The sequence below is a fragment of the Dasypus novemcinctus genome, chromosome 12 (genome assembly GCF_030445035.2).
Source record: "Dasypus novemcinctus isolate mDasNov1 chromosome 12, mDasNov1.1.hap2, whole genome shotgun sequence".
Classification (NCBI taxonomy): domain Eukaryota; kingdom Metazoa; phylum Chordata; class Mammalia; order Cingulata; family Dasypodidae; genus Dasypus; species Dasypus novemcinctus.
Window position 1 is genome coordinate 21,399,487 of NC_080684.1, and position 24,390 is coordinate 21,423,876.

Below are 24,390 nucleotides of genomic sequence, written 5' to 3' on the forward strand. Positions count from 1 at the left end.
CTTTCTGTGTCCATTCGCTGTGTGTTCTTCTGTGTCTGCTTGTATTCTCTTTAGGCAGCACGGGGAACGGATCCTGGGACCTTCCGGAGTGGGAGAGAGACACTCAATCTCCTGCACCACCTCAGCTCCCTGGTCTGCTGTGTCTCTTATTGTCTCTTCTCTGTCTCTTTTTGTTGTGTCATCTAACTGTGCCTGCTCTCCAAGCGTGCCAGCACTCCTGTGCGGTCCAGCACACCGCACGGACCAGCACTCCATATGGGCCACCTTTCGGTTCAGGCCGGCTTGCCTTCACTAGGAGGCCCCGGGAATCAAACGCTGAACCCCCTATATGGTAGATGGGAGCCCAATCACTTGAGCCACATCCACTTCCCTGATCATCTTAACAGATGAAGAAATCCAATCCATTCATGATGAAAACCCTCAACAAACTAGGAATAGAGGGGAACTAACTTCCTCAACTTGGTAAAGGGCACCTAGGAGAAACCCATAGCTAGCATCATATGTCCATCAACTGGTGAATGAATAGACAAAATAAGGTATTATCAATCCAATAAAAAATTATTCAATAATAAAAGGGAATAAAATACTGGTACATGCTATAACATGGATTAACGTCAAAAAGATTATGCTAAAATGACAAAAGATTACTTATTATATGTTGTATTTATACAAAATGTCCAGAAAAAGGCATATTTATAGAAAAAGAAAGCAAATCAATGGTTGCTTAAGGCTGAATCTGGGAATGTAGATTAACTACAAACAGGCACAAGAGAAGTCTTTGGGGTGATAGAAATGTTCTAAAAGTGGATTGTGATGGGTGACCAATTCTATACATTTCCTAAAAATCACTGAATTATAACTTATATTGGGTGAATTTTATGGTATAAACCTCAATAAAACTGGTAAATGAAGGTATTGAGCACTTATGTCAGTCCAGGCCAGCTGGAGATACAGTAGTGAACCTATACCTCATGGAAATTACCTTTAGTAGAGAGGGACAGTAAATAAAATAATAAGTAAAATATATAGTCTGTTGGATCATGCCAAGAGCTATGTAGAAGGGGTGTATGTGAGGGGCAAATTTAAACAGTAGTCAGGGAAGGCCTCACTGAGTTGGGGTTTTGAGTAGAGACATGAAGGAAATAAGGGAGCGTGGCATGGAGATATCTGAGCAAAGTGCCTGAAGGCAAAGCAGTCAGCAAGTACAATGGCCCTGAGGCTGAAGGCTGCCTGGCATGAAAAGTACAAAAAGTAAACAAATGGGGCTGAACAGTGAGAACAAGGGAATGAGTAGTATGAAACGAGGAAAGAAATAATAGGGGCTAGATTATGGAGGGACTTGTAGAGTTTTGTAAGGACTTTGTCTACTCAGAGTAAGACAGCATGAAAAATGAAAGAATAAGATAGTATATTAGTCAGCTAAAGGGGTGCTGATGCAAAATACCAGAAATTGGTTGGTTTTTATAAAGGGTATTTATTTGGGGTAGAAGCTCACAGTCACAAGGCCGTAAAGAGTAAATCACTGGGAAGTGGATGTGGCTCAAGCTATTGGGCTCCCGTCTACCATATGGGAGGTCCAGGGTTTGAGGTACCACACTAATGCAAAATTATTAATAATAGGGAAAACTGGCATGGGCGGGAAGGGAAGGAGGGATGTGGAAACTCTATATTTCTGAATGATTTTTCTGTTAAATCTATAACTACTCTCTAATAAAAAAAAAAAATTTAGGAAATAACATTCCAGTTATCAATTGCTACATAATAAATCACTGTAAAAACATCAAAGCTTAAAACAATTTTTTATTATTTCTCATGGGTCAGTGAGTTAATTTGGCTCAGTCGGGAAGTTCTTGCTTGGGGTGTCTCATGTGATATGGGGCAAGATCATCTGAAAGCCCAACTGAGCTGGACATCCACGGTGACACACATGTAGCTGGCAGCTCGTCCTGCCTACGGGCTGGAAGCTCATCTGTCAACAGAATGCACACATGTGGCCTCAGAGCATGCCAGCCAGGTTCTGAAAAGGAGGAACCCAAGAGCAGCATTCTAAGGTAAAGGAAGTGGAAACCGTCAGTCCTCTTAAAAGCTAAGCCTGTAATTAGCATAGCATTATGCCACCATATTTATTAATCAGAGCATTCACAGGCTAGCCCATATCCAAGGGGTTAGAGCAATAGACTCCACCTATTGATGGCAGAATGGCATGCCTGAACAAGGGAAGAAATCTTAAGAGGCAAGGGTCCTCAATTCATCCTCTAACCCCCAAATTCATATCCTCTCACATGCAAAATATACTCACCCCACCCCAAGACTCTAAAAGATTCATTCCATTAGAGCTTCAGCTCCAAGTCCAGAACTTTGTCATCTCAATTGTTCCTGGTGTGGATTAGGCTCCTCAGGTACAGTGCCTCAGTTTCAGCTCCTTGAGTATTTGTTTCTCAATCTGAAGACCTGTGAGTTAAATAGATAAATTATTCACATCCCCATGTGTCCAGCATCCAATGGTGAGACAGGCAGAGGATAACAGCAATAGACACTCTCATTCAGAGAGCAACAGGGTGATGGGAAGTACATAGTATGCACTGGTCCATAGCGATTCTAAAACCCAGCCAGGAGCATATCACCCATTCATTCCTTTGTTAGGGTCCAGTCCTGATCCCTGATTGTAGTTCTCCATGGCTTTTGGTTCCAACCTCTGGACTCTTAGCTCTATGCTCCCTGTCATTCTTTTTTTTAAAGTTGTGGATGTCTTTTTATTTTTTTTTTAAGATTTCTTTATTTATTTCTCTCCCCCCCCCACTCCCCACCCCCCACCCCCACCCAAGTTGTCTGCTCTCTCTGTCCATTCGCTGTGTATTCGTCTGTGTCTGCTTGTATTGTCATTAGGCAGCTCCGGGGACCGACCCTGGGACCTTCTGGAGTAGGAGAGAGGTGATCCTTCTCTTGCACCACCTCAGCTCCCTGGTTTGCTAAATCTCTTATTGTCTCTTCTCTGTGTCTCTTTTTGTTGTATCATCTTGCTGTGTCAGCTCTCCTCATTAGCCAGAACTCCTGGGCAGGGCGGCACCCCTGCATGGGGCAGTGTTCCGCGTGAGCCAGCTCACTGTGCAGGCCAGCTCGCCTACACCAGGAGGTCCTGGGTATCTAATCCTGGACCCTCTATATGGTAGACAGGAGCCCAATTGCTTGAGCCACATCCACTTTCCTGTTTGACTTTTTACTTACTATTGTTTAGGATATTTTATAACTCTGTTTCTTGTAGAAAATAATTCTTGTCTGAGAGAAATACAAATGATTTCTGTCCTATGGAAAAGATAAACTCATAAGTTATGATTTTTTTGCCTTGTAGGACATTAAGCAGTTTTGTATCTACTATAGTAATCTCATTCAAGTATTTTTAGGTGCTTTTCCTTATGACATATAAACTCCTGATCTCAAATGTTTTTTATACCAGCTCTACCATTTTACTGGTTCTCTTAGTTTGTATATCTTAGATACATGTTTATTCTATATTTATATGAGTCATGATTTTACCTTTTTAAAAATAAACTTAATTTAGGTTACAGAAAAATTGCACAGAAAGTACAGAGTGTTCCCACATTAAGTCCTTGCACCCTCCCCCAATGCACACATAGTTTTCTCTATTATTAACATCTTGCATTAGTGTGGTAAATTTAGTACAATTGATGAACTAATATATTTGTATTATTAGTAACTAAAGGTCCATAATTGACATTAGGGTTTGCTCTTTGTGTATATAGGTCTATGGGTTTTGACAAATATGTAATGTCATATATGCACTATTATGGTATCATACAGAATAGTTTCAATCTAACTTCAGCCTCAAATTAAAAAATTTTTTAAACATTTATTTTATTCATTATCCCCCCGCTTTCTGCTTGCACTTGCTGTCTGCTCTCATGCGTCCATTCGCTGTGCATTCTTCTGTGTCTGCTTGTCTTCTCTTCTTGTCTTCTCTTTAGGAGGCACTGGGAACCGATCCTGGGACCTTCCAACATGGGAGAGAGGCACTCAATCACTTGAGCCACCTCAACTCCCTGGTTTGTTGTCTCTCTCATTGTCTTTCCTCTGTGTCTCTTTTTTTTTTTGAGTTGGGTCAGCTTGCCACGTGGGCCAGCTTGCCTTCATCAGGAGGCCCCAGGAATCGAACCCTGAACCTCCCATATGGTAGAAGGGAGCCCAATTGCTTGAGCCACATCCACTTCCCTCAAATAAAAACTAAATAAAAAGAAAGTGGATTTGGCGCAACAGATAGGGCATCCGCCTACCACATGGGAGGTCCAAGGTTCAAACCCAGGGCCTCCTGACCCGTGTGATGATCTGGCCCACACGCTGTGCTGATGCGTGCAAGGAGTGCCCTGCCACGCAGGGGTGTCCCCTGCATATGGGAGCCCTACGTGCAAGGAGTGTGCCCCGTAAGGAGAGCCGCCCAGCACAAAAAAAGTGCAGGCTGCCCAGGAATGGCGCCGCACACACGGAGAGCTGACACAGCAAGATGACGCAACAAAAAATGAGACACAGATTCCCGTGTCACTGACAAGAATGCAAGTGGGCACAGAAGAACAGAAGAACACACAGCAAATGGACACAGAGAGCAGACAATGGGGGAGGGCGGCGGGGAAGGAGAGAGAAATAAATAAAAATAAATAATCTTTTTTAAAAATTAAATAAAAATTAAAACAAACAAACAAAACCCAAAAACGGATAAACTCGCCTCCTCCTCTGGTATTTCCTATCATGATTTTGGGAGCCCAGGCTCCCAAAATAGAAAATTCAGTGTCTTTTCATGACCCAATTTGTAGTGATTCCTACATTGCAAATACCTCTTGAAGCTTATCCCTCCTTTCCATTGGATTACCTACAAAGTGTCCTAACTCTTAGGAGGCTCACACTTTCCATATTGGGAGTGGGGGATGGAGCAGATTGGTCATGTTTCAATCCAGCAAAGAGGGAACTAGCTCTCCAAGGTAAAGTGCACACACACTCAGATGGCTAGGTTCTAATGGGCTTTCAGTCTCCAGTTCCATTTTGTGCTGGAACACAACCTGGGATCCCACATCAATACCTGAGGCCTTGCCTTGAAATGCGTCACCAGCCTAGACTCTTCCTGTCCTCAAAATTATTTTATTTTGGGTCTCAGTGACCGTTCATGCCACTGGGCTGTTGTCAGGGATCCCTAGGCCACCACAGCTGGGTTCCCTAACATAGAAACGTAAGGGTCTGGGTTGGAAGTTCTGGCCCCTTCCCATCCTGGGATCCTTATCCATCTTGCGTCACTTCCTACTCCACACCTCCACCTGAATGGCCAACAGGCGTCTCAAATACAACATGTCCAAAGTCCAGACCTGATCTTCCCCCTCTTTACCAGCCTTCCACCTTCTCTTCCCCAAATCTTCCTCATCTTAGTCAATATCAATTCCATTTTTTCCAGTTGCTTGGGCCAAAACACTTGGAGTCTTTCTTGACTCTTCTCTTTCTCATAATCCATGTCCAGTCTCAGAAAATCCTATCCAGAACCTGGCTACTTCCTATCATCTCCGCCGCTACTCCCTTGGTCTCCTGCCCACACCACTGCAGTCACTGCCTTGCTGGTGGCTTCCATGCCTGCCTCCCTATGGTCTCTCTCTCTCTATATATATATATGTATACACACACACATATATGTAATTTTGCATTTCTAGAAAATGTTTACTTTTTTGGGATACTATATAGAAAGACTGAATTGCATAAGGAAACTCAAGAGGTCATATTTTATTTTACAAATGATGAAATTAAGATCCAGTCATTTGCAGTATAACTACAATACAGATCTCCCAAATCTCAGTCCAGTGATCTGTTTACCAAGCTGTTCTAGAGCAGTATGATCCTCACACCACAGAGGGGAAGCTCACATGCAGTACAGCTCAGGGCTTTGCCAAGGACACTCAGTCACAATAGAAACCAGAATTCTCTGTTTCTCTTGGCTCTGAGTGTTTATACTCTTTTCACTGAGAATTCAGTGAAATCCTAACTTCATATCTTGTCATTCTAGTATTTACTTTCTCTGCCCCCCAGTGTCTTTCCCTTCGGTTTTACTCTTTCCTAGTCTCTGGAGGTCGGAATGATTGTTGCTCGCTCGGTGAACATGTCCTTACCTGATAGCTGGACTTCAGGCTGTTAGGCTTCTGGAACAACGAATTTGGGGCTAATGACGAGAGGCCAGGAAAGCCCCCACCCCCAAGGCCAATGTGTAAACCAGCATCAGAGAAGCAGGCTTCCAAGCCTGTGAGGTGACCTAAGTTCCTGGGTAATTTGCTCTGAACAACTTTAGTTTAATATCAGTAATTTCAGGCAGAGTAAAGGAGGGAAAGCAGCCTGCATTTAAGATTTGTTTCTTTGTTTTAAACACAAAGAATTCTTTCCATCTCTTTTTCTCTTTTCCCGCAGCCTGTGAAGCAGGCTCCGTCCCTTGAGTTCAGCACAAATAAATGGAGCTGCTAAGGGGAACCGGGTAAGCATGCTGATTTTTGTAGTTACAGCCTGTCCCACATAACTCATTTACAAGGCCAGCGAGGACCACAATTTACCAGAACCGAGAACTATGTAATTTAAAATGAGGAAATTTTGCTCTATCAGAAACATGCAAAGACCTTTCATGGCTTATATTCCTGACTCTATGGGAACAAAATATGCCGAAGGGTAAGGAAAAAAGTACATGGACCAGAGGATTAAAATAGCAAAGTGTTATAAAAATAAGAGGACTGTAAACCCGGCCCACATCTGTCAGACCCGTGAACTCGCTTCCTCCCTTCGCTGACTCTCATTACCAAGGGATTTGGGAACTATTTGAGGTTTGGATAATTTGGGGAAAGAGCCATGTAAAGCTGTAGATCTAAAAATGGTTCCATATTAATACTTAGAGACAGCAGACAGGGCCCAGAAACGAGGCCCTTAAAACTAGTCTCCCGAGGGAAAGGGGTTGGGGTCGAGTGGAAGGCTGGACTGGAGGAGGCGCGGGCCTCCTGTGTGACCTTGTTAGATAAGTTACTTAACCTGGGAGCAGTAGCTTCCTCGTCTATAAAATGGAGGTAACAAAGTGGAGAGTTTGTGCATAATAGAGTAATTGCGAAGGCGGAACAAGGCAAAGCCCGGACGCTCCCAGTTCAGAGAGGAAAGCCCCTGGTGGTGGGGGGGGAGGTGCTGGGGCTCAAGGGGGTGGGGCAGAAAAGAAGCCGGGGGCCTTCAGAACCCATGAGACGAAAGGCCTGGAGAAGAACCATGAGCGAATTGACTGGGGTGGAGGGGCTGGGAGGGAGCCGCTGGCCTCTAGTCCCGGAAGGCGGAATTCGGAGAAGCCGCCAGGCTGGGTTTTGGGCTTGAGTTGGTGATGAGGAGAGGGTTCAGCCTGAAGCCAGGGAAGGAACCAGGCTTGGAAACAATAAAGAACTTTTTATGCCAGGACCAAAAGAACGAAAGAAATGGCCTGATTTGGTACTAGCATGGAGTAAAAGGAGTGGAATATTGCTAAATGTTTAATAACTGTCTGGGGGTTGTCACTAACTTGTAGTAGTCACCAATTTCCACGATGCCAGCACACTGCTGATTTCAGGCTACTAAGGCGGTATCACCAGCTGACAGAAGTCCTGCAACTCTAACGACTGGCTCCAGCAGGCTCCAGCACTCCAGTGAGTAGAGGGAAGCGCACAAAAGACTCCTGAGATGGTTCAGATTCAAGGAGAAGCTCGGGGACTTGAAGTGGGGAGAAACAGAGGAACTGAAAGAGGCCAAATGCTCTCAGCCACATTTGCGTAGCAGGAGCCTGTTTCAGTTACTTAACTCGCTGGCTATAATTTGTGCACTGATATTGCCTTGAAGTACTATCGTCCTAATTTTGTGGGGGGGCAGAAATCAACACTAAGTATACTTGAAAATGGCTGGCTCTGTGTCCTGGGAGCAGGAGGAGGGGCAGGTAGATAGAAAAGCAAAAGGAGGGAAGCGGACTTGGCCCAGTGGTTAGGGCGTCGTCTACCACATGGGAGGTCCGCGGTTCAAACCCCGGGCCTCCTTGACCCGTGTGCAGCTGGCCCATGCGCAGCGCTGATGCGCGCAAGGAGTGCCACCCCACATAGGGGTGTCCCCTGCAGAGGGGAGCCCCATGCGCAAGGAGTGCTCCGCAAGGAGTGCTCCGTAAGGAGAGCCGCCCAGAGCAAAAGAAAGTGCAGCCTGCCCAGGAATGGTGCCGCACACACTTCCGTGCCGCTGACGACAGCAGAAGCAGACAAAGAAACAAGACGCAGCAAATAGACACAGAGAACAGACAAACGGGGGAGGGGAGGGAATTAAATAAAAAAATAAATCTTTAAAAAAAAAAAAAGCAAAAGGAGGAAAACTGTCCTGAGATACACAGGCAATAAGTAAATCCCCCATTGCTGGGGCTAGTGGCAAGAAGCTATAGTCACAAGGGGAAAAAAAAAACACAAAAAAAACCCTCAGGGCCTTCTACTTTGGGCCATCTAAAGTTATATGAATAAATGAAATGATTAAATAAACATTTTCATAAACAAAAGATTTCCCAAGTCCAGAATATGGTCCACTTATTGGAATAATAAGAATGTGGGCTGTTTCTTTCAATTTTCTGCAAGAGAGTTTTATGGCTTGGAGGGGACATGGAAGGAAGGACAAGGGAATGGCTTTTAATTACAGGGAAGAGCAGAAGAACTGGGGTAAGCAGGCTGAAGTGACAGGGAGTGAGCCCAGGGGAAGTGATGTGGGCTATGGGTGGGAGGCTCTTTGTCTCTTTGGAGATAACCTAAGCTGTCTGTCCTGACTTGTGGGTATGGGACTGTAAGAGGCTGCAGTCCTGCCCTTGGTGAGCATGGCAACAACTCCAGTCCTGGGAGGCCATTTAGCAATGCAAACTCCATATACATACCAGTCAGTCCAGAGAAACTCTTACGGTGGTGATGCCGAAACTTAAGGGAACTTGGACTTGGCCTCGAATAGGAAATATAATATAGCCTGTGCATAAATTCAAAACCATCTAATTCTGTATCCAAGTGTGCCTAGTCTCTAGAAATCCAGTTAAGTGATAAGGGCTTTGAATGTTCAGAAAAGATGTAACACTGAATGTGTATTCAAAGTTGCATCCAGATGGAATGTGGGCAAGATGCTAATTCAAACTCACCTGAAATGTGGGTGATATGTTAATTCAAAACCTACCTGGTACTCAGGCAAAGACTTAACTAACAAAGAAAGTAGTTTTCTTTGATAAAAGCACCATTTGACTCCCCACCCTGTATAAAAGGAACTTGAAAATCTTGTTCCGGGGGCTCGGGTTTGAAACAGGAAGCTCCCGAGTCCCACCGGCCGTCAATAAATCATTTTTCCTTCTCAAAATCATTCCTTAGTCCTGGCCTTTCTATATGCAAATAACTGAACCTCTCTCAACTTCTACAACAGAAGCACAACTGTGCTCAGCTGCCCAGGGGGTCACTGTGAGAAAACGACTCAGCGCACTGTACTGTTAAGGGTACAGAAAGCAGATCAGAACCAGCCAGATAACATCGCGGTGGAAAGAAACTGCAAAATCTCAAAGATGAAAACCAGTCTTCTATGGTAATGTCCCAGAATGGAGCTAACTTTTCACATACAAAGACCTGATGGAAGGGAAGTGGGCCAAAACACTGTGTTTAGCTCGGGGAGGAAGAGGACTTTGAAAAGAATTTGCAAGAAAGTTATAAAAGTTGTAAATATTTGTGGGAGAAAAAAAAAGCAGTAAGTAAAAGTTAAAGGCTCTAAGGATTATTTTTCCCAGAAAAGAAAATATATATTATCTAGAAGATAATGTCCTGCTATTTTGTATTTACAAGGGCTAAAGAGAAGAAAACAAGACTGCCTTGAAATACACAGATTTTAAAAAAACGTTTATTGTTAATTGCGTGGTTGCACTTAGCTGCAAGGAGTCCCAGCTGTCCTTATAGGTCTTGAAATAGGACAAATTCTCTTTTTTCTTGTTAGATTAATTGTAGCCTTACCTAAAGAGGACAAATTCAATAAATTCTCTAGGACTTTCTTTCCCTAAGAACCAGAATCAGAAACAGGCTGACAAAGGGCCTAGAGGTAAGAGGTAACTTGTCCTTTTGGGCATTTGTTCTGGGCTCTCTCTCTTTTGGTTTAAGGTAAATTATTTCATGTCTCAAGACCTTAGTTCCCACCATTCCATAGTAAATACGTTTGTCAAAAACAACTCCTTGACTACTCTCCCAAAGCACTGTTGGAGTAAAAAATACTTTGCTATAAATTACCAAATGAGCACAAAATATTCCTGTATACCATTGTCCTGGTTTGTCTTTTGTGGACCCCAGAAAATTATGTTCTTTAAGCTAACCCATACCTATGCCTGTAAATGCAGTGCAGATGGGGCCTTTTGATTAGATTCAGTTAAGGCACCTTTGATTAGATCACTTGATTAGATCAGCATAGGGCTTTGCTTGGACTAGGCAGTGAGGCATGATCCAGGTTGTGTCTCTGCCCTCTTGGGTCTTATATAAGCTGAGAACTAGAAGCAGAAACACACAGTGAGAAAGACAGCTGTCTTTTAGACCCTGCCACATGAAAGAGGACTCCAGGGTTAGTAACAGCTGAGAGAGGGGCCAAAAGCTGGTATCAGCAAGAAGCTGAAAGAGGCCCCAGAAGAGATGGCCATATGCCTGATCATCCACAGCAGAACTCCAGGAGAAGGTGATCCTGAAGGGGAAGGCAGGGACTTTGGCAGAGATTGGCTACCATCTTGCCTTGCCATGTGGCAGGACTCTAGGATCTGCTGGCAGACAACCTTTGGTGAGAAAGCATCTCTGATGGTGCCTGGATTTGGACATTTTCGCAGCCTCGAAACTGTAAGATTTTACCCCTTGTGGTGTATATGACTTCGCATTTTCTCCCCCCACCCTTCTAATTCTTTCCCCTTCCAGTTACAGCAACATTGTACTCCTAAATAGTTAAAAGGCAATTGTTGGGAACTGGTTGTGAACTGGTGACTGATGAGTAAATCTTCCAACACTTCATTCTTTAGAAGTCTTGCTGTCCCTCAAATGCCTTCCCTATTTGCATGTAGACATTATAAAAGACCCCACTCGTTTTTCAGTAAGTGCAGACAATTGAGCTAGGAAAATGCTGTCTCTCCTCCCACCACAGAGAATGAGGAGTCCACCTAAGCCTCTTAAATAAATGCTCATTACTCGCCCAGCTGGACTTGTCTGAATCTTTCTTTTGTCTGATGTACTCATTCTCAGTTTGGTGGGAAGCTGCTGTTTTACACAGCTCCTCGCCATACTCGGGACACCCCTAATAAATTTCCAATTGTAAAAGTCAACCCATTTCTGGTATTTTGAACTGGTAGCTTTGGCAAATCAAGACAACCATTATTATTTGTAACAGCCATTTGTCACTGAACATAAATACAATTTTCAGTATTACTAGTTTTCTAGCAGAGAAACCAGGAGTTAGACTGAAAATAATACGTAAGGTTAGTTTTGAGTTTGGTTTCATCTGAACTCTTCTCTTTTTACCAGTGTTTTGTAGACATGCTACATGAGAGCAATCTGAACTCCAGGTTCTCCTGAGCCAGAGTAGGTATGCGACACTTCCTTCCCTAAAGCATTGTAAGTCTCCAGCCATAGCACCATCTCTTACTAGTTATCTAATACACTGGTGATTCCTAGAAGACCCTGACTGAATGAAGCATGTGCTGCGTTTGCTGATTTCTGTACAGCTGTGTACAGCAGAAGCTTTGAGTCACAGCGTCACAGAAGGTTAGGGCTGAATCCCCTCCTATTGTACATGAGGAACCTGGGACTCAAAGAGGAGAAATGTCTGTCCAAAATTATATAGCCAACTAATGGCAGAGCATTGGACTAGTTTCTAGATCTTCCCTCTCTCGTTAATAATTGTGATGGTTAAGCTAATGTGTCAACTCGGCCAGGTAATGGTCCCAGTTGTTTGGTCAAGCAAGGCTAATTGTAATGCAAGAGTATTTCTGGACTTTAATCATCAGTCAATTGATTGCATAAATCACTAGTTATATCCACAATCAACGGAGGAGTTTGCTGTCAGCAGTAAGTGACAACTTATCCAATCAGTTGAAAGCTTAAAAGGAGAAGTGATTTCAGTATTCAGAGAGAAAATTCCCATCTTTACTTCAGACAGCCAGCATCTTCGGGGATCTCACCAAGGACCTATATCAGAGGCCCTGGCTTGCAGCTCGCCCTATGGAATTTGGATTTGTGCATCCCCATGGTTGCGTGGGACAATTTTATAAAATCTTATACTATTTACGGATATCTCCTGTTGGTTCTGTTTCCCTAGAGAACACTGACTAATACAGCTTGGTAGTGGGAATGGTTCTTGAGAAACAAAATCTTAAAAATGGGATTTCTGAATTAGTTCTGGGATTTTTGCAATTGGCTTTCTACTCTGATTAGATTCAAAGGCACTAATGACTCTGTTTCCAATGATCAAGAGGCCACTGACAGTCCATGGCATGAGTTGGCATTAGAGATACACAAAATATCACCACTGTATATGACTACTTTCATGCTCATAAGAGGCAAGGATCTGGGTGAGAGTGTTTTATCACGTTAAGGGAGTTTGTGGAGTTAAAAGTTACAATGATGTTGGCTGATTATTCCTAAACACACTGGATACAGTTTAAAAAGAAAGGGATGAACTGAAGGCTTCAAATTTGCAATTTAAGTGTCACGTGAATGATGTGAAAGTTTCTAGGTGTGCTCTGAAAGAAAATCTTGTTTCTTACAGCTGTAGACTTGAGATCTCTAAATACCAGACTCAGAGTCTCGTTGTACAAGTAGCAGAGTTACAACGGAAAATAAAATCTCAGTCTTGCAGGGTGTCGGCTGTTAAAGTGAGGGCCTTGACTGGGAAGGAGTAGAATTCTGAGGATTGAGATGGAGACACATGGGTTGATGATGATAGCACTGGGGATAGTGAGACCCTAACTTCTGCTGAGACTCTGCCAGATAAAACTGTACTGGCCTGCCCTGGGACCATCCAATGTCAAGCTTGCATCACCCAACCTCCAGCCTGCCCCAAGGAGTCCCGACCTCCTCCTGTCCTGAGGCAGGTACCACCCAACCTCAGGCCTGGACTGCCCAATCTCCAGCCTGCGCTAAGGAGTCTAGACTTCTTGCCTGCCCGGAGGAAACCACCAGCCTCCACCCTGACATAAGGAGTCTGCCATCCAATCCCCACCTGAAGAGATTAATCCTGTCGCACCAGATGAAACTGAAAGGGAATGCCCTGAGGTAATTGGCTTGCAAGATACTTCTAATTCTTCTGTTTATCCACCCCAACACCCCTTTACTTTTCCAGACCTACAACTAGACTAAAGTCACAACAAGTCCCCAAAGGTGAAGTACAAAGTGTGAACCATGAGGAAGTATGCATGAATTTTCCAGTTTATATAGATAGAAGTCAGGGGAATGTGTGTGGGAATGGATTTTAAGGGTATGGGATAATGGTGGAAGGAATATAAAGTTAGATCAGGCTGAATTCATTGATATGGGCCCACTATGCCAAGATTCTGGGTTCAATGTTGTAGCTTGAGGGGTTAGAAAGGGCTCTAATAGTCTGTTCAGCTGGCTGACTGAAACATGGGCCAAAAGATGGCCTCACATGTCTGAGGCTGAGATGCCTGATTTACAGAAGAGAGAATTCAAAGACTTAGAGAGATAGGAATGCTAGAATGGATTTACCATTTAAGACTTGCCCACCTACCGCAGGGATGTCCAGAAGACACACCTTCAACCAGGACTGTGAGGAATAAATTTGTAAGACTAACTCCATCTTCTCTGAAGAGCTCTGTGGTTGCTCTTCTCTGTAGGCCAGATATCACTGTAGGAACTGCTGTCATGGAACTAGGATCCTTAGACACTATGGGGGTGATCAGATCCCAGGCTGGCAGGAGCAAAGTAGCAGCACTTAGTTGCAAAGACAAGGTGGGTGTGGCTATCACAATGAAAGGCAGACTCAAAGCAGCAGTCAAAATAGTCTGAGTTCTGTAGACCTATGGCATCGGCTAATAGATCGTGGGGTACCTAGAAGTAAAATAGATGGGCAGTCTACTAAATTCCTACTTGATCTGCATAAGCAGAAGAGTTCTAGGTTGAATGAACAAAACCCTAACTTGAATTGCAGAACAGAGAATCATGGCCCCTTAATCAATTCCCAGACTTGAGACAGTTTACACACCCAGAGCCCCTTAAATGAGGAGAAGGCCAGTTCCCCTTGGGGAGGGATCATGTTAAACTGCCAAAAATTTATAATGTTAATCTGTCTCCCACCTTTCCCCAAGGAGACCTATGGCCTTTTACCAGAGTAACTGTGCACTGGGGAAAAGGAAATGATCAGTAATTTCAGAGATTATTAGACACTTGCTTAGAAGTGACATTAATTCTAGGAGACCCAATACATCACTGGGTCCCCCAGTCAGAGTAGGGGTTTATGGAGGTCAGGAGATTAATGGAGTTTTAGCCCAGGTCCATCTCACAGTTGGTCCAGTGGGTTCCTGGACCCATTCTGTGGTTATTTCCCCAGTTCCAAAATGCATAATTGGAGTAGACATACTCAATAACTGGCAGAACGCCTACATTGTATCCCTGACTTGTGGAGTGTGGGCTATTATGGTTGGGAGGGCCAAGTGGAGACCATTAGAACTGCCTCTATTTGCAAAATAGTAAACCAAAAGCACTACTGGATTCCTGGAGGGATTGCAGAAATTAGTGCCACCATCAAGGACTTGAAGGATGCAGGGGTGGTGATTCCCACCATATCCCCTATTTGACCTGTTCAGAAAACAGATGGATGTTGGAGGATGACAATGATTATCATAAACTTAACCAGGTGGTGACTCCAATTGCAGCTGCTGTTCCAGAGGTAGTTTCATTGCTTGAGCAATATCTGATATTCAGCTCTTAATCTGGCAAATCCTTTTTTCTCAATTGCCGTTAGTAAGGACCAGCAGAAGCAGTTTGTTTTCACTTGGCAAGACCAGCAGTATACCTTCACCGTCCTGCCTCGGGGGTGTATTGACTCTCCAGCTTTATGTCATATTGGCTGCAGAGACATTGATCATCTCTCTCTCCCAAAAGACATCACACTAGTCCATTATATTGATGATATCATGCTGATTAGACCTAGTGAGCAAGAAGTAGCAATGACTTTAGACTTATTGGTAAGCATTTGCATGAGAGAGACTGGGAGATAAATCCAACAAAAATACAGGGTGATACCTTGATGAAATTTATAGGTGTCCAGTGGTGTGGGGCATGTCGAGATATCCCTTCTATCACTGCGATCTATACAAACCTCAATGCAAGGGTTTGTATAAAACAAAGAAAAAAAAATAAAAACAAAAAAAGAGATATCCCTTCTAAAGTGATAGATAAGCAGTTGCATCTGGCCCCTCCTATGACCAGGAAAAAAAAAAAGAGCTACAGGGAGCTGATGTGACTCTGTGATTGAGCGCCAGCTTCCCACATATGAGGTCCTGGGTTTAATCCCTGGCCCCGGCACTTCGGGGGGGAAAAAAAAAAGAGCTACAACACTTAGGAATTTGGAGGCAACATATTCCTCATTTGGGTGTGCTATTCTGGCCTGTTTACCTAGTAGCAGGAAAGCTGCTAGTTTTGACTGGGGAGTGGAATAAGAGGAGGCTGCTGTGCAAGCTGCACTGTCAGTTGGGTCATATGATCCAGCAGATCCAATGGTGCTGGAAGTGTCAGTGGCAAATAGAGATGCTGACTGGAACCTTTGGCAGGCCCTAGAGGAGAATCACAACACAGACCCATAGAATTTTGGAGCAAAGCCCTGCCATCCTCTGCAGATTACTTTATTTTTGAGAAACAGCTTTTGGCCTGCTACTGGGCCTTAGTAGAGACTGAACACTTAACTATGGGCCATCAAGTTACCATGAGACCTGAGTTGCTTATCATGAGCTGAGTATTGTCTGACGAACCAAAACATAAAGTTGGGCATGCACAGCAGCACTCCATAATAAAGTGGATGTGGTGTATATGAGCTAGGGCTTGAGCAGGTCCTGAGGCATGAGGAAGTTACATGAGGAAGTGGCCCAAATGCCCACGGTCACCACCCCTGCCATGTTACCTTCCCTTCCCCAACCCACAGCTGTGGCCTCTTGGGGAGTCCCTTACAATCAGTTGACTGAGGAAGAGAAAACTGGGGCCTGGTTTACACATGGTTCTGCACAATATGCAGGTACCACCCAAAAGTGGACAGCTGCAGCACTGCAGCCTCTTTCTGGGCGTCCCTGAAGGACAGTGGTGAGGGCAAATCCTCCCAGTGGGCACAACTTTGAGCAGAGCAACTGGTTGTTCATTTTGCTTGGAAGAAGAAATGGCTGGAGGTGCATTTGTACACTGATTCATGAGCTGTTGCCAATGGTTTGGCTGGATGGTCAGGGACTTAGAAGGAACATGATTGGAAAATTGGTGACAGAGAGGTTGGGGGAAGAGGCATGTGGATAGACCTGTATGAGTGGGCAAAAAAACATGCAAATATTTGTGTCCCACGTGAAAACTCACCAGAGGGTGACTTCAGCAGAGGAAGATTTTACTCAAGTGGATAAGATGACCCCACTCTGTGATAATACTCAGTCTCTTTCCCCAGTCACTCCTATCATTGCCCAGTAGGCTCATGCAACAAAGTGACCATGGAGGAAGGGATGGCAGTTATGCCACATGGACTTTCCCTCACCAAGGCTGACTTGACTACAGCCACTGCTGAGTGCCCAGTCTGCCAGCAGCAGAGACCCACATTCAGCCCCTGATATGTCACCATTCCCCAAGGTGATCAGTCTGCCACCTGGTGGCAGGTTGATTACATTGTACCACTTCAATGTGGAAGGGGCAATTTGTTCTAACTGAAATTGACACTCTCTGGATATGGGTTTGCCTCCCCTGCATGCCGTGCTTCTTCCAGAACTACCATCTGTGGACTTACTGAATGTCTTATTCCACACAGCATTGCTTCTGATCAAGGAACCCACCTCACAGCAAATGATGTGCAGGAATGGACACATGCTCATGGAATTCACTGGTCTTACCATGTTCCCCATCACCCTAAAGCAGCTGGATTGATAGAACGGTGGAATGGACTTTTGAAGACTCAGTTACGGCACCAACCAAGTGGCAATACCTAGCAGGGCTGGGGCGATGTTCTCCAGGAGGCTGTGTGTGCTCTAAATCAGTGTCCACTCCATGGTGCTGTTTCTCCCATATCCAGTATTCATGGGTCCAGGAATCAAGGGGTGGAAATGGGAGTGGCTTCACTCACCTTGCCCCTAGTGATCCACTAGGAAAATTTTTGCTTTCTGCCCCCATAACCTTAAGCTCTGCTGGTCTACAGGTCATAGTTCCAAAAGGAGGAAAGCTTCCACCAGGGAATACAACAACTATTCCATTGAACTGTAAATTAAGACTGCCACCTGGCCAGTTTGGGCTCCTCCTACCTCTAAATCAACAGGTAAAGAAGGAAATTGCTGTACTGGCTGGGATGACTGATCCTGACTATCAAGGGGAAATAGGACTGCACCTACACGATGGAGATAAAGAAGAGTTTGCCTGGAATACAGGAGCTCCTCTAGGGCGTCTCTTAGTACTACCATGCCCTGTGATTAAAGTCAATGGAAAATTGCAACAGCCCAATCTAAGCAGGACTAACAATGGCCCAGAATCTTCAGGAATGAAAGTTTGGGTCACCCCACCAGGCAAAGAACCACAACGAGCTGAGGTGCTTGCTGAAGGTAAAGAGAACATGGAATGGATAGTGGAAGAAGGTAGTGGTAAATATGAACCTCAACCATGTGACCAGTTATAGAAATGAGGGCTATAATGATCAAAATATTTTGCCCTTGTTTTGCTAATGTTTGTGCATGTACATGTATTAGTCAGCTAAAGGGGTGCTGATGCCAAATACCAGAAATGGGTATGTTACTATAAAGGGTATTTATTTGGGGTAGGAGCTTACAGTTACCAGGCCATAAAGCTTAAGTTCCTTCCCTCACCAAAGTCTTTTGCCATGTGTTGGAGCAAGATGCTGCCAATGTCTGCCAGGGTTCAGGCTTCCTGGGTTCCTCTCTTCCCGGGGTTCATTTCTCTCTGGGCTCAGATCCTCTGTTTTCTCCACAAGGTCAGCTGTAGACTATAGGTGAACAGCTCTGTCTCTCTTCCTGGGGTTTCTGCCATGTCTAAGGAGCCGTCTCTATTCCTCTGTGTTCTTCTGTGTGTTCACTTCCCAGGCTCCACCTCAAGACTCCAGCATCAAACTCTAACATCAAAATCTCCAACTCTGTCCTTTGCCATGTCTTTTATCCGTGAGTCCCCACCCACCAAGGGCCTGGGATTCAACACCTTACTGCCGTGGCCCAATCATAAACTATGATTAATCATAATTTAATCATGCCCGGGTACAGACCTGTTTTTAAACATAATCCAATATCTAATTTGGAATTCATAACTATATCAAACTGCTACAGTACATAAAACAAGTATCTTTGTTTTCTTCCCTAATCTTTTCCCTTATCATATGACGAAAGTTGTATTAGTTTCATGTTGTAGTATTTAAGGATGTCAATTAAGAGTGACTATTTGGGAAGCAGACTTGGCCCAATGGATGGGGCGTCGAACTACCACATGGGAGGTCCGCAGTTCAAACCCCGGGCCTCCTTGACCCGTGTGGAGCTGGCCCACGTGCAGTGCTGATGTGCACAAGGAGTGCCGTGCCAGGCATGGGTGTCCCCCATGTAGGGGAGCCCCATGCGCAAGGAGTGCGCCCCATAAGGAGAGCCGCCGAGCGCGAAAGAAAGTGCAGCCTGCCCAGGAATGGCGCCGCACACACGGAGAACTGACACAACAAGATGACGCAACAAAAAGAAATGCAGATTCCCGGTGCTGCTGATAAGGATAGAAGCGGTAACAGAAGAACACACAGGGAATAGACAAGAGAGCAGACAACTGGCGGGGGCGGGGAGAGGAGAGAAATAAAAAAAATAAGAGTGAATATTACTCAAGGACTTGTACCCTATTCTGGAAGGGCTTGGTGTGTTTTCAATTGTATACAGGACTTTTGAGTATTGTTAAGCAGGAAAAAATTTATATATATATATATCTGTTACTGTTTTTATTTAGAGACAAGTATGGCTTAAGGCGATCTGTATGACTGCCAAGTTGACAATGGGGTGGACTGTGATATTTAGGCTCATGTGTCAACTCGGCCAGGTAATGGTTCCCAGTTTTTGGTCAAGCAAGCAACAGGCTCATTGTGATACAAGAACATTCCATGGACTTTAATCATCAGAGAGTTAATTTCATAGATGGCTGATTACATCTATAATCAACTGAGGAGATTGCCATCAGCAGTGAGTGATGTCTTCTCCAATCAGCCTTAAAAAGAGAAGTAATTTCAGCATTCAGAGAGAGAATTCCCATTTCTATTTTGAACAGCAGCGTCTCCTGGGAACTCATCAAGGACCTTCATCAGGGGCCCTGGCTTGCAGCCTGCCCTATGGAACTTGGACTTGTGCATCCCCATGGTTGCGTGAGACAATTTTATAAAGTCTCATACTATTTATGGATATCTTCTGTTGGTTCTGTTTCCCTAGAGAACCCTGACTAATACAATAATTCAACATGATTTTGGGGAATTTGCAAAATTTCAGCTTAGAAGTATGATCAGTCTCTGCTTCTCCTCAGTAATTTTTTTTTTTTGAGGTACTAGGGGATGGGGATTTAACCCAGGACCTTGCATGTAGGAAGCCGGTGCTCAATCACTGAGACACATTGGCTTCCCTGAGTTGATTTTTTTAGTTTGTTTTGTTTGCTGTTTTTTGTTTTTTCAGGAGGTACCGGAAACTGAACCCAGGACCTCCCATGTGGGAGGCAGGTGCTCAACTGCTTGAGCCACATCTGTTCCCTCACTCATTTTTTTTTTCTGATAGCATTTATTTTATTTTTTTAAGATTTATTCTTTATTTCTTTCTCTCCCTTCCCCCACCCCCTATTGTCTGCTCTGTGTCCATTTGCTGTGTGTTTTTCTGTGTCCACTTGTTTTCTTGTCAGCGGCACCAGGAATCTGTGTCTCTTTTTGTTGCATCATCTTGCTGCGTCAGCTCTCTGTGTGTGCAGCACCACTCCTGGGTGGGCTGCGCTTTTTGCACAGGACGGTTCTCCTAGCAGGGTACACTCCTTGCGCGTGGGGCTCCCCTACACAGGGGATACCCCTGCATGGCACTGCACTCCTTGCACGTGGGCCAGCTCACCACACGGGCCAGGAGGCCCTGGGTTCGAACCCTGGACCTCCTAAATGGTAGGCAGTTGCTCTATCAGTTGAGCCTCATCCACTTCCCATTAATTTTTAGACCCATAAATCCTGTTTACATTAAGGTTAAATTTTTAACTGTCCACCCAGATAGAAAAGAGATTGAAAAAAATAATTCCAGCAGGGGGCAGCAAACTTAAATATGGATTCCAATGCTTAAAATGGTTTTAAATTGAGGGGATACATCCTCATCTATAACTGTGTCCACCACCTCCATCTCCAACATAACAGATACCAATTTTATTAAGGGCTTTACTATGTGCTAGGCATTGTGCATGTGCTGTGCATTATTTATTTCATTTAGTACTCATAAACAGTATCCACCTATGAATTATTAAAAACATTTTAATAATACTTCTAAGCTGAAATTTTGTGGTGTTGTTGTGGTGGTTTTCATTTTTTCTCAAATTTTTTAAAAATTGCTACACTGTTCTGTTTTGTGGTCAGTGGTGACCTACACATGGCTGAATCCGGTGGTCAATTTTCAGTCCTCATCATACCTAACCTAGCAGCAGCATTTGACACTGTGGATCTCTCCTACTTCTCCTACTTTCCAGCACCTCACACTCTTGGCTTTCCTCCCAATTAACCTGCTGTTCCTTCTCAGTAGCCATCTCTGGCTCTGCCTCTTCTGCTGGGGCTCAGTCCTTGGTTCTTTTCTATAGCTATTACTTGCTTGGTGATTTCACCCACTGTCTTGACTTTAGGATATTTAAATATGTTGTCTCTAGCTCAGATCTCTCACCCTTGAAATGCAAACTTGTTTATCCAACCATACTCCAGACATCTCCACCTCCACATGAAGTCAACATTTCAACTTCGTATGGCCAAAACCAAATCCCTGATATCCCCTTTTTAAGCTTGTCCCATTCACAGCCTTTTGCATCTATTGATGGCAAATCCATCACCATGCACTTAGGCTAAAAACCATGGAGTAATCCTTGACTTCTCTTTCCCTCACAACCCACATGTAATGTAAACCTTTAGGAAATCATTTTGACTCTATCCTCAGAATGTAGCCAACTCCAATCACTTTTCACCATCTCCTCTGCCACCACTCTGTTCTGAATCTTCGTATCTCTCCCAAATGGATTACCTCAATCAATATCATCTTAAGGTATTTCCCTGCTTCCATTTTTGCCCTTCTATAAATTTATTCTCAACACAGCTACCAGAATAATCTTTTTAAGAAGTTAATCAGATTATGTCACTTCTCTGTTCTGAACTCTACAATGGCTCCCCAGGTCATGGTGAAAACCACAAGACTTAAGTGGCTTGCAAGGAGCTAGAGGATCTGTCTCCCTGTTTCCTCTCCAACCTCATCTCTCCTCTTGCTTTTTCTTCCAAGAACACTTAAGACTGGCTCATGCTTAGGGGCCTTTGCTTTGGTTGATCGTATAGAACCACTCTTCTTCTCTCAGGGAAACACTTGGCTAAACCCTCATGACCTTTAAGTCTTTTATTCAAACCCCATCTTACCATCGAGGCTAGCCCTGACCATCTTATTTATATTACAACCTCTTCCACTTGGCAGACCCTCCCCCAGGACAATCGGGCCCCTTTATTGTGTTACATATTTTTCAATAACACTCTTCATCCTTTAACAAATTATACAATTTGCCCATTTATTATGTTCAGGGCTTGTCTTTTTTCCCTCTCCCCATCTATATATAAGCTCCATGATGCACAGATCTGTCAGTTTTGTTCATGTTATCACCAAGCACCTAGAAACTGCTAAATATGTATTTGTGGAATGAGCAAAAATATTGAAGCATTACTAATTAAGACTAAAAATTTTAGAAACAGACTAATGTCAGTTATTCCAAATTTCAGAATATCCTAGCATTAATAGATGCTCGAAAAGCATTTGATGGGAAACGGACTTGGCCCAGTAGTTAGGGCATCCATCTACCACATGGGAGGTCCGCGGTTCAAACCCCGGGCCTCCTTGACCCGTGTGGAGCTGGCCCATGTGCAGTGCTGATGTGCACAAGGAGTGCTGTGCCACGCGGGGGTGTCCCCCGCGTAGGGGAGCCCTACGCACAAGGAGTGCGCCCTGTAAGGAGAGTTGCCCAGCGCGAAAGAAAGTGCAGCCTGCCCAGGAATGGTGCCGCACACAGGAAAGCTGACACAACAAGATGACGCAACAAAAAGAAACACAGATTCCTGTGCCGCTGACAACAACAGAAGCAGACAAAGAAACAAGACGCAGCAAATAGGCACAGAGAACAGACAACCGGGGTGGTGGGGGGGAGGGGAGGAAAATAAATAAATAAATCTTTTTTAAAAAAAAACATTTGATGAATGAAATATGCACTATAATTTCAAATGGAATCTTGGCACATATATCCACAGCACCCATTTTGTGTGTATGAATTGAAGTGTGTATTAGTCCGGGTTCTCTAGGGAAACAACAAGAAATATCTGTCAGTAGTATGTGATTCTATAAGAGTCTCACACATGACTGTGGGGATGAACAAGTCCAGGATTCGCAGGCAGGCTGCAAACCAGGGACTTCAATGAAAGTCCAGTGAAGGTCCTTGATCAATTCTGGGAGACACTGGCTGTCCCAGGACAAGCTGGGAAATTCTCACTCAATTCTGGAATCACTTCCCCTTTTAAGGCATTCAACTGATTGGATAAAGCGTCAGGCAATTGCTGATGGCAATCTCCCTGATTGATGTAATTGTAATCAATTATCTATGACTTACCACTGCAGTAAAGTCAATGGTGACTAAAGTCCATAAATGCCCTTGTATTGCATTTAGTCCAGTGCTTGCTGGACCAAACAGCTGGGCACAATTACCTGGCTGAGGTGACACAACAGCCTAACCATCACAGAGTGTATCTTGAGTTCTGCCTGTTCTGTATCCAAAACCCATTTTTGCTTTAATTTTGCCTTTTCCTGTTTTAGGGAAAAAGCCCTACACCTTCTACTCTGTATAACAGTTTTGTTGTCTGAATATTTCCTTAAACTCCATTGCTCAGACTAAGAGCTAAGATAACATGATGAAGCTGTAGAGAAAGAACAACCGAAATAAAGGACGCTTCTGAAAAATAAACCGTTGGAGGGACGGTCAGAATGGTTTATTTATTAATAGTATGAGGTTGTAAAAGGAAGTGCTTAGTCCTTGGGTTCCAGCTTCAGCCCCTTCGCTCTCTACTGTGACCTTCAACTAGTTTAATTCCTGGGAGTCCTGGATAATGGGAAAAACTCACAGGGTTTGTCTTATGCATGAAAAGTGATAATGCAGTGTGAAAGCCAAAAGTAGGAAGCCAGTGCACAACAGGCCATCAATAAATGGAAACTTTTCTTATAATGAACTGGACAAAAAAAAAAAAAACCACCACCACAAAAAAAAAAAACTGCTTTTGCACCTACTGTGCTTTTGCACTTATTGTTCTTTCAATCTCGTTTAAAGAGAAGGTAGAAGGGGAGCCGATATGGCTCAGTGGTTGAGCACCAGCTTCCCAAGCACGAGGTCCGGGGTTCAATCCCCTGCCACGCTCCCTCAAAACAAAAAACAAGACAGTATAAAGTTAAGAAGGTAGAAAAATGAATAAAGAAAGGCAACCAAAAAGTTGGGAACAAGAGGGCCTGGCGCCCCCTCATGGGTAATTAAGACCAGGAATGGGCTTTCTTTCTAGGAAATCCCTCGGGCGCGGAGGGGCCCGGCGCCCTAACCGGCGGCCGCCCCGCGCGCCCACACTCTGGGAGGAGGACCGGGCAGAGCAGGGCCGGCGGCTGGCAGGACGCGCCCGGCAGGGAGTCGTGCGGAGGCGACGGGTTGCACGCCACGCGGGCCCCCCCGCACCCCACCCGGGGCCCGCAGCCCGCGGGGCGGTGGCGAGCGGCGGGAGGCCGCGGCGCGCTCTGGTTACCTGGCTCTCCACCTCCCCGCGCAGCGCACGCTCCCCGCACAGTGGGGGGAGCGTAGCCGCGCCACTTCCTCCTCCTTCCAATCGCCGTCCCCAACCTCT

General features: G+C 44.5%; 1 protein-coding gene and 1 long non-coding RNA gene across 5 annotated transcripts in view; one reads left to right on the forward strand and one right to left on the reverse strand.

Moving 5' to 3' along the window:
* Positions 1-24,390, forward strand: part of LOC101437740 (tubulin alpha-1C chain) — a 111,484-nt gene that overhangs the window by 80,556 nt on the left and 6,538 nt on the right. The gene's annotated exons all lie outside the window — the stretch shown is intronic.
* Positions 1,783-24,381, reverse strand: LOC101436732 (uncharacterized). Of its 2 annotated transcripts, none has more exons than XR_187750.4 (3): positions 24,292-24,381; positions 2,300-2,451; positions 1,783-1,969 (listed from the first exon to the last, which is right to left on the reverse strand). It is a non-coding gene; the product is annotated as an uncharacterized lncRNA (long non-coding RNA). The 2 variants fall into 2 exon arrangements; XR_011650230.1 differs by having other exon boundaries at positions 1,783-2,017.